We start from the raw sequence: 10,410 nt of genomic DNA on the forward strand, positions 1-10,410 counted from the left end.
ATATATATATTCATATCGAGTATACATAGACCCTTCATATAGGAAGGTTACATAGCATTTTTACGTTTAGTGCACATACATATATAAGAATACAGAAATAGTCTCAAAGATTGTCTCGTCTCATACGATCTAAACGGATATCACAACATGGGCATAGCCCTTACATCAATTCAACAAGACCATGTATAGGTCATACAAAAGTACAATATTCAATTAACAAGGAAAGAAATAATAGATTCAATAAGCTCATAACAAAGTCCAAAGCTAGAATATGGCATTGCCCTCGGAAGTTGAGGACCTACTCCACTTGGATGAAAGAAAGAATTCAAGCCTTCAATAATATCACCTCCCAAAACTCCTCAACGACCGGAACCTAAAATGTTTGGGAAAAAGGGAAGAAAATGGGCTTAGTACTTCACATGTACTAAGTATGAGATCTTATGCACATACACAAACAAAACATGCTAAACGGGACTTTTTATAAAAACATGCCAAGTTACCTCTTTAGGGGCCTAATGCAAAGTCAAGTAAGTCATATCAACCAACCAAACATGCTTACTATATCAACAAGTAATACTTATCCCAACATACTTGAAACCATGATTTACTACAACCCTAACATCAAGGAATAATATCACAAGAATTAATAAAGTCAAACATATCATAATAAGCAAGACAACTACTCACAAGTCCTTATCAAGTCAACAAGTACAATGACCAATCAAAGACCCATAACCTTGCTCAATCAAGTATCCTCAACAAGAAAACATGACCAATGTCCAACTTTACATATCATGGATTTTAGGCTTGCATTTCATCGTATATTGTCATTATAATCCAAGGCATATTCATAAATGAACTAATCAACATATAGTATCAACAATGTGACATGGTCATCATATATACGTCGTACATTATCATAACATAAACATATAAGAACCTCCTCCTAAGACTCCCCTCAAGGCTAACTTGTGCAATGTCTAGGTAGAGTCTCATACCCCTACCTAGACTAAGCTAGACCCTTAGGTTATCCAAGTTAGGGTTCAAATCCTTTAATTCATTTTACCTTTTGGGAACATCTTGCCCTAACCGACATAGACCACATGAGCTAGTGTGGAATCCGTGTCATAAGACCCTACACCGAAAGAAGGCGGACTACTTGCCAAGGTAGTACCAAAACATGAAACATAGCAACTACGTGGATCCACTAGCTAGTATTCTTATGGGGGAAACATAGTTCAAGAACTAGGAGATTTAGTTGGGACCCTCTTTATGCGCCATGCATTATAGTCTCCAATATCAAGAGTAATGTAGTGTTCCTACCTTCCCTATGTGGGAAAGGACACTTCTCTATCTAGTTCACTCAGTGCTAAGCTAGAGTCCCTTTTTTGAAATGTCTTTAAGCCTTTAATTATCAATCATAACTTAATTTAGGCCATAGGGTCTACCCCTCGTATAATCATCATCATCAATAGCTCAATAAGAATTGTATGAGTATTAGTCCTTTCATCACAATTAATATAAGTGAGGTTAACACTTTAACATTTCATAACATATTAAAGCTCATTGATAGTTTTCACCATCCTTATAGCGCATACACCTTAATCAACCTCACAACATAGTCAAGACATTTCAATTCAACATCATACCACCCTATAATCCTAGTATAAGGCATAATCCAATGTGATATCATGACTTAACAACAATTAATCACAATTGGAAGTAAAGATAGAGATTCTAAGATTTACCAAGTCTTCCTCATAGTCTATCTTCAAGGTCTTACCATCAACCCATAACTCAACCCAACTCGGGGAGTAACATAATCACACAATGATAACCAATAAGATAACAAGGCCAATTGCATCTCTATAACACAATTCATCTTTAGATCATAACTTGAGACAAGGTACATAGGCTAATTTCACATTATAATTCATAACCCTAAATCACATCCCAAGAACTAGCATGATAGGCCTATAACTCGTTTTAATTTGATCATAATAACACCAGGATAGTAATCTAATCAACAACCAACTCAACTGAATGATCACAATATAATATAGGTCAAGATCACTACCTAGGGTTTGGGATAGAGAATCATACTCTTCAATTTAGACCAAACCATCAACAATTACCATAAATAAGTTGAATTACATGTTAATCTAGTCAATATAACCCTAATAATTCTTTAATAACTCAATCCATAACTTCAATTTCGTATTTGAATGAAACCCATAAGAAAACTCAACTTTTTGAAATCTATTATGATGGAACCCTTTGAGGAAATGATCTCAAAGGTGAATAGGACCCATACCTTAATGTTTCTCAACAATTGATGAAGAATCCACCCTTTTCCAGCCCCTAATTCACCTTCCAAGCTAAGCTTCTATGGAGTCTTCCAATTAGAGAGAGAAAGAAGAGAGAAGGAAGAGGGTTTATTTGAGAGTTGTGTTTTGATTAATGAGGGTTGAGGGTATTTATAGTAGGACATAATCAACTTAATTAGTCTCCTTTAATCCCCAACTAACCCCTAAACCATTTAATTAATTAAATGAACTTAATTTAAAATGTGCAGGAATTTGCAGACCCCATTGACGATGTTGACACCCAATTTTGACCCTCCCCGATATAAGATAATCAACGAGCTTCTTAATCCTAAAAGATTTGAGACAATTGATTTTATAAAATTTAAAGCGTTTTTAAAATTATTTTAAGTTAACCTTGTCCCTTTGATATACATATATATGTATATAATTCTTAGATGATATACATGTTTCGCGTAATTATGTATACGATTACTATATTTTAGGATTATTTGAGAATCATCTCAAAAGATTGTACTAATTAGTTTAGTTATATAATAAGTCATTTTTTTACTATCTTAGCTATTTTACAATTAACCCGGTTATTTCGTTTCGTTGAAATTAAGAAGCTTATTAATTAATCTATATTCATTCGTCTTACTCAATTACTAGTCGAACTTATCCCAATTAATTAAGTTCGGTTGCATCTAATTTCTTGATTGTCCACAATTTATATTCTTATGCCCGGAGCCTAGTCCAAATCTAGTCAATCAAATTTTATCCTTAACTTTGAGACCCATTTGAATCCTTTGTCAGCCCATTTCTCCAACCCATACTCTTTTGACTCGGCCCAAACCCCTTTGCCTTCATCAAGGATCCCAGAAACAGCAGCGACATAGTGGCATCTTCACGGTGTGAGCAGTCGTTTCAAACGATCCCTTTTTACGCTCCCACACAAGAACACGCGAGCGTGAGTTCACGGAAGGGGATCCAACGTTCACAATGCGGTATACGGAGGAGACGACAGTAGACGGAAATAGTTGTCACGTGTTTTCATCCTAACGCTGCCTCCGCACGATTCTCTGCAAATCCAGCTCCTTTCTCTCTGTATCATCCGCGCCAATTCGTCCTTGCTCGCACGAGATCACTTCTCGTCGAGTTTCAAGGACGAGAGATGCATCTAAACCGCTCACGTCGCTTTCACCTTTTGGGATTTGGCTTATTTTTCCTTGTACAAAACCAGCTATCTGTTGGTCCTTGACGAGGATATTTTTAATTTTATCGGAGGAATTTTCACTTTTACCCCAAGCTTTTCTAAAAATTCCCCCGCCCTCCCACAATCCAAAAACCCTAGTGTCTTCTCCTATAAATGTATTCTATTGTGCTTGAAGAGGGAGATTTTTTTTTGGGGGTTTGATTTTTTTTATTTGAAATTCGGTGTTCTGAGAGTTTTTAGTTGAAACATTTCGAGTAGGAAACAGGGGAAGACATTTTTTTTAGGAAAAGGAAGGGGAAAATTATTTGTTTTGGGATTTGCTTAAAAAAAAGGGCAGAGGATTTTTTTGAGGGAGAAATCGAAACAGAAAAAAGTGGCCAACACTGTAAAAGAGATTAAAAGGGTTATCCATCCAAAAGAGATAGAGATACTTAGAGATATAGGTTACAAGATAGAGGGAAGTTTTCTATCGTTGCTCTGCCTCCTCTCATCTCCGTTCTACTCGTTAAAGCTTCCGAAGTCATATTTCGGTGGTGAAGTGGTCTCCTCCTCGTCGTCTCATTCGCTTCTCACAACAAGGTACAGAGACTTTCTTCCTTTATTTTGTCTTGGCTGTCAACCTTTGATTCATGACGTCTTATTCCTATTTGCATTTAGTCTAGTTGGCATTTTGTTTTGTTCCTTTGCTTTCTGAAAGTGTGGATAGAAGTTCTGTTAATGCAGTGATATTGCCCCATCGTTGTGTCTTTTTTTGTATTTAAAAGTGTCTAGATAAGCAAATCGTTGTCCTTAGGCGTATTCTTGAGATTATGAGGATTTGCTCTCATATACGCTTAAAGGTTTCAAATTTTTGTAGGTTTGTTCTGCTGCCAAAGGATAATGTTTTAGCATTGGATTGTTTCTTTCTTGGGTTATATTGTTAAATAATAATAATGAAGAAATGATTTTGGCAGCATATCTCTGTATTTGTTTTAGGCCATATTGTGCAGTTGGGTATGAGATTTTCGGATGAATTGAACCTCTTAATGCGCAAGAAATAGCATTAATTTAGTTCCATCGATTTTCTCGGCCTGATATTTCTCCTCGCTTATCTAAGTCATGTAGAAATGCTCATATTTGCAAGTCGAGTCGATAAAGTTCGAGTTTCTTGTCTTATTTACAAATCATAGTTTTTTTTGTTGATTTTGTTGGAGATTAATGTTCGAAATCATTTGAAGTGTGTTTTCTTTTGTATAACTTTTCATCGTATGACTTGACTTAATATTCACCCCTCTATGTATTCACTGTGGCTTTGACATGTTGTATTCATGACTTTATTTTTTTTTTTAAAAACCAATAGGGTACATTTATGTCTGAGTGCTTTCTAGTAATGTTGATAAAAAATGAGACCTCGTAAGACATTTTGTAAGATTGTGTTGATATTAAGTGTTATTGTGTTTTCTACTTGAATACAGATCTTATCTAAGAGGTATACTGCCTAGCCATAGATTGTTAAGCTTTAGATTAATGTAGTAATTAACTCATTGCAGCTTGAATTTTATGCATTTTTCTAATTTCTAAGCAGGTCGGATAGTGGTAGATGGTATTGGTTTCATTTGTTTTTTTTAGGCTTCCCTTACATTCTTGTTGGTATCAAGTCAAAAATTTATCGTTTAGCGTTCGTCTGGTTGTTGCTTTGTTTAGCCTCTTAGGTTGGTTTCGTTTCAACAAAGTTGTCAGTATATTGATGTTGTAGTACACCTCAAGTCTGTTTAGTTGAATGTGTTTCGTTCGTGATGTTGCTTGTTTTTTTTATATAGTATTCTGCCTATCTATCTATTACTTGATTAAAAAAATTTCTCTTCCGCTTTAATCCTAAAATACTTACGTCACTGCACTGCTATTGATAAATAAATGTTTGAAGCTGGTTGCCTCTAGTTTCGTCTTAGGCTTTAAACCCCTTTTACAACAGCTTTAATCTTGCTGAGATTAAACGGGTCTTGTGATTTTGCTTGACCATCTCTTTAATATCAGATATCTAGATGAGTTAGTGTCGGCCTCGACTTTTGCCTATCTCGATTTGAAAATGGCTGATTAGAGCACATCCTCTTTGTTTTCTTTCCCTTTTTTTTAGAATTCGTGTCCACTAGTAGTCTTCAATATATATATTTAAGTTGCTGTTAATACTAATAGAATTATCCATTTGGTTTTTGTGAAATTAACTATTATCTATTGGAATACTTTTGATCATCTTTATTGTGCTATCATGCTAAGTTTCTGCCTGCAATATGTTTATTTTTTTATTTTATTGTTATAGAGCATATTTATATTTTTAGGAAAAATGCAGAATTGGTGACAACATGTTACAACTTGGCTCTTACAAATTTTTATTTCTATTTTTGCATGTGAAAATCTATATGGGTTCCCGGAACCTCATCTTCGTATCTCCTTATCGGGCTACGGAGGCCCTAATCCCTTTCTCTATCGAATCAAGCCTATTAAAGTCGATGGACAGGTCCCAAAGTTTAAGAAATTCAAGAAGTCGAAAGAGTCGAGAAGTGGGGCTGAAATAAGCTCACTTTATTTATATCACTTATTGTATTTTGTTATCTTTGGGCCTAAGCCCTCGTTGTATTTCTTTTTTGTATTTATTATTATTGTGTAATTAGATTAGGACAGGTGGAAATGGGTCAAAACCCAAAACAGGTGGGTCCAAAATTTCGGTCAAGGCGAACAGAGAATCCGAATTTGGATCCAAATCTCTCTCCCTCTCTCTCTCTCTCTCTACTTGTTTTGATCATTTTCTGCTTGATTGTCGTTAGTTTTAAAGTTAAAAAATCCGAATCCCCGCAAATGCCTTAAATGTTTTATCGACTTAAACTTAATAATTTTGTAAATAACTCAATTAGATAATAATTTAGTATTATAGCTCTCTACCATTCTAAACATTTTTCAATTCAAGTTAAATCAAGTTTTAGCCAAACTAAGTTTGTTGTCGGATAACCGTATTAAGCAGATATTTTACGTGCTTAACCCCTTCCTAAAAATATAAATAGGAATCCCCGAACCCCCTTAAAGTTTTCAAATAATTTTTTCTGTTTAAGTCTTTTGAAAATATAGTTTTCTTGATTTTCTCAAAAATTAAGTGGCGACTCTAAAAAGTCAAAAATTTACAAAAAAACAAATATTTTTCCTTTTCCAAAAACTTTCTAATAAAACAGAAATGGCGACTCTGCTAGGGACGTATTTGGAGGATTCTAACCTTGAAACTAATGTTTATTGGCTATATGATTTAACTGTTTATCTGTTTATTTATCGCTTTATTGAACTGTTGCATTCATGGCATATCATAACTCCGTCAAACGACAATTATTTCATTTCCACTAAAGGACGATTATGCGGGTTCCCAGTAGTTCATTGACCAAAAGTTTTCTCGGGTCACCCTGACAAGTGTAGTTGGCTACTTGATAGTCAACGATCGTTAACTGACCCAACCCAAGTAGTCCGCTTGGGTTACCCTTTCCACTCTAAATACAACCCACTCCTAGTTAAACTAAGATAGAGCGAAACCCAATCTCGAAAAATAGTGCATTGACCTAAGATGACCCAACACCTAAGGAGTGTTGGGCTCATTAGAGAGTTCGCCTTGAGTCCAAAGAGCCCACGACTCGATATACCACTAATGCAAACTGGTTAGAAAGTTTGCCTTGGTAAATGAAAACTGATTGGAAACCCACGATATACCACTTATGAGATTTTTCGAGAGATGGGGGCATGACTGCTATTTCAGACTATTTCCGAATGAATTCCACAATCACAGTACCTGGAGGCAAACTCAGACTATCGCTTTCTCTACATGCCTTTTAGGAACTATGGTGTTCCCTAAAGATGAAAGAAAGGAAATCGACACCCAGGTCATGATGGTAGTGGACGCCATGTTCAGAGGAATTGGTAGAAAACAAGAAGAAAAGAAGTATTGTAGTTTGGCTTCGATCATTTTGACCAACATTTATCGATCTTTAAGTTTGTGTAACAATGTGTTTCCATTTTTCCAAGGTTGCATCATTCTACTCCAATGGTGTATGATTGAGCATCTCTGCAAAAAGGACGGCGCCCAGCCACAAGAGTTGGCCAAACTGAGCCAGACAAGTCCTCTTGATAATTATGAATTCTATCTAAGCGTCCGCAGATTCCCAATTCATACCGCCAGGAATGCTTGGGCAAGCGTATTTTATGATTTCAGAGAAGAAGATTTACATTGGATGTTACCAAACATTAAGTCCGAGAGGATTGCAGCACAGGGGGTCAAACTTCCATTTTTAGTCCTTCCTGGCATCAGAGGATTCACGGCCCTACAACCCAGCCAGAGTGATGCGACAATTTGGTAGAACACAAATCACACCCGTCCAAGGGGATGCTAGCTCTTTTGTTGTCGACTACAGCGGGAGCGCCAAAATACCTTTCGCTAAGATCATCCTCCAAGAATGGGCCGTACGTGTTAACATGAAATGGGATGTGGCTGAAAACAGATATGAAGCTGGGTATGTCGACGAATACAAGACATGGTTGCAGAATGATCTGCATGGTGTAATGAACCCAACACCACAAGCACGTCGAGAAATTAAAGACGTACAGACGAGGCTTCAGATCCATGCATACCATTTTCAGCCAGAATGGGACCGAAGAGAGCAAGAATTTCAGCAAAGGGAGCAAGAATTTAAGAAAAAAGAGCAAGAATTTCAGCAAATGGAGCAAGGGTATCGGTTTCGAGATTCAAAAAGTCAGAGGGTTTTAGTTGTGACATCACAGAGCTAGCCGATACAAGGGCTTGTCTGATGCGTTTGGACGCAACCCTGGACGAGGAGATGAACACTCTACAAGTCTTACCAACATCTTCCAAAGTTGTGTTAAGTGAGCCGTACGTGTTCACAAGCATGTGCATCATCCTTGAAGAAATAGAGAAGGCCAGAAGAGGAGCCGAGCCATCAACCTTTTAACTCCCGTGCATGGGATTGTTTTCTATCAGTATTTGCATTATATCCCTCTCACTGAAATGTACCCGTTTGATTGAAATTATGTAACGAACGCTATGATTTTTAGTGAAGTTTATTGTTGGGGATACAATAATTTGTTTAAATGAAGCAATACATTTCAGATCGCTAGGCCTACCCTTGGAACAATGGGTCACATGCATGATTCGGACGCGATATATGTGTGTTTAACTGCTTATGTGCTATGTTTCTATGAATGAGGATATCGGAAATCCACTCATATCCAAAAATTTCCAGAAAAAATATACATAAGTCACTATCACAAATGTTCGACCAAAACCTTCTGAGTCTTAAGTTTCTCACTCAAAAGACAAATCTCATCTCCAAATCCTAAACATTACTGTACTGTCTCAGGAAAGGCAAAATCGCCGCTATGGAGAAGGGAAAGGGTATTCAAGTGAAACCAAGTGAAGAGAGGACCGATAGGCAGAAGCAACATGGAAAGCGTTTATATGAATGATTATTTCCTCCTGAGAGCCCCGAAGAGGAAATCAATGAAGAAAGTTATGAGGAGTTACTTGCCCGCCCACCTTTTTTTGAGGGACGTCTAGCAAATGGAGACAGCAAAATTTCTCTCGAGGCATATCCGCACGAAGGCTGGAAGAAGATAGAGGTCATTTCGTGCGCTCTCGTTTTTTAACACTATCGGTCTAGGGGCCTGCTAAGACATGTTAAGAAGGCATCCCCCCAAGCGGGATTAGGAGATCTCCGCAAGACGTGTAAATGTCATCCCAGGGAGAAAGGGCATACAATAGAGGAGTGTATTGGGTTCAAAAATGCAGTCCGTTATTTATTCAGTATGGATAGTACTCCTAACACTTGGGTTGACGACGTCATCCCTGCATGTGATGAACCACGTCTTGACATATCGGTCACAGACGGAACTAGATTCTTTCATTGCTCATTCACACCTTTCAAGAAAACAATGAGGGAAATCTACTCGATTTCATTCAGAATGGTGTCTTTACCCATTACTACAAGAATGTGGACATGCAATATTCTCTTCAGCATGAAATTCGAAAGTGTGGTCCCTATCATCATCACGCCACAGAACACAACATTGAAAAGTGTCTCGACTTTCGTCACGACCTCGAATCCTTTATCGGCATGGAAAAGATTCAAGTTGAGACCATTCCCCGGGGCTAAGATGAGGATGACGAAGAGAAGAAAATGACTAAGATGGAGTCATTAGCTTATCTTTAAAGCTTTGTTGTTTTTCCATTTCGTTGTAACCCCTGTGAATGAATGAATGAAAATATTTTCTTTTGTATTCGAACTACGTTAGGCATGAATTTTCCTTGTGAGATACGTAGGCAGCCTGTCAAGGCCCGACCCCTATCTTCTATAAAATTTACTCTCCCCCTTCATATTATGAGAAGATACAAAGGCCAGATCAATGGACGTTAAAGAGCAGCAAGAAGATCTTAGCTCAACGTGATTTAGCCTTTCTGAGACAGTGTCAAAACTAAAACAAGCAAACACCTGCTTGTTCAAAAAAATGTGTTTCGTCCTTACTCGTGAGTTGAAGATATCCTCAAACAAAGCAACTTGTGTGTTTATCTGCTCTCTGTGAGATATTAATTTGTATTCTGAATCTGCACTGACAAATCTGCCTTTGAATTGTTTTTCTTCTCAGGTACTTTGAAACTGATCTATCGATCAAAAGCTGGCAGATCATCCCTATTTCACAAGATAAAAAGGTCCCACAGATTCCTTCCTTAGACAAAGCTCAGACAGAGGAAAGACAGTTATGGGAAATAGTAACGAAGAAGTAAGTCTCACCGACATTGTGGTGGCTCAACCCACCATAGCGGACCAAAATGAATTGATTCTGCAATTGATATAGCAAATTGTAGAAATG

At 37.2% G+C, this 10,410-nt stretch overlaps 1 pseudogene; it reads left to right on the forward strand.

Moving 5' to 3' along the window:
- The first annotated feature begins 8,922 nt into the window (after positions 1–8,922).
- On the forward strand, positions 8,923–9,723 carry LOC107031003 (annotated as a pseudogene).
- The last annotated feature ends 687 nt before the right edge of the window (positions 9,724–10,410 follow it).

The sequence above is a fragment of the Solanum pennellii genome, chromosome 9 (genome assembly GCF_001406875.1).
Source record: "Solanum pennellii chromosome 9, SPENNV200".
In the NCBI taxonomy this organism is placed as follows: domain Eukaryota; kingdom Viridiplantae; phylum Streptophyta; class Magnoliopsida; order Solanales; family Solanaceae; genus Solanum; species Solanum pennellii.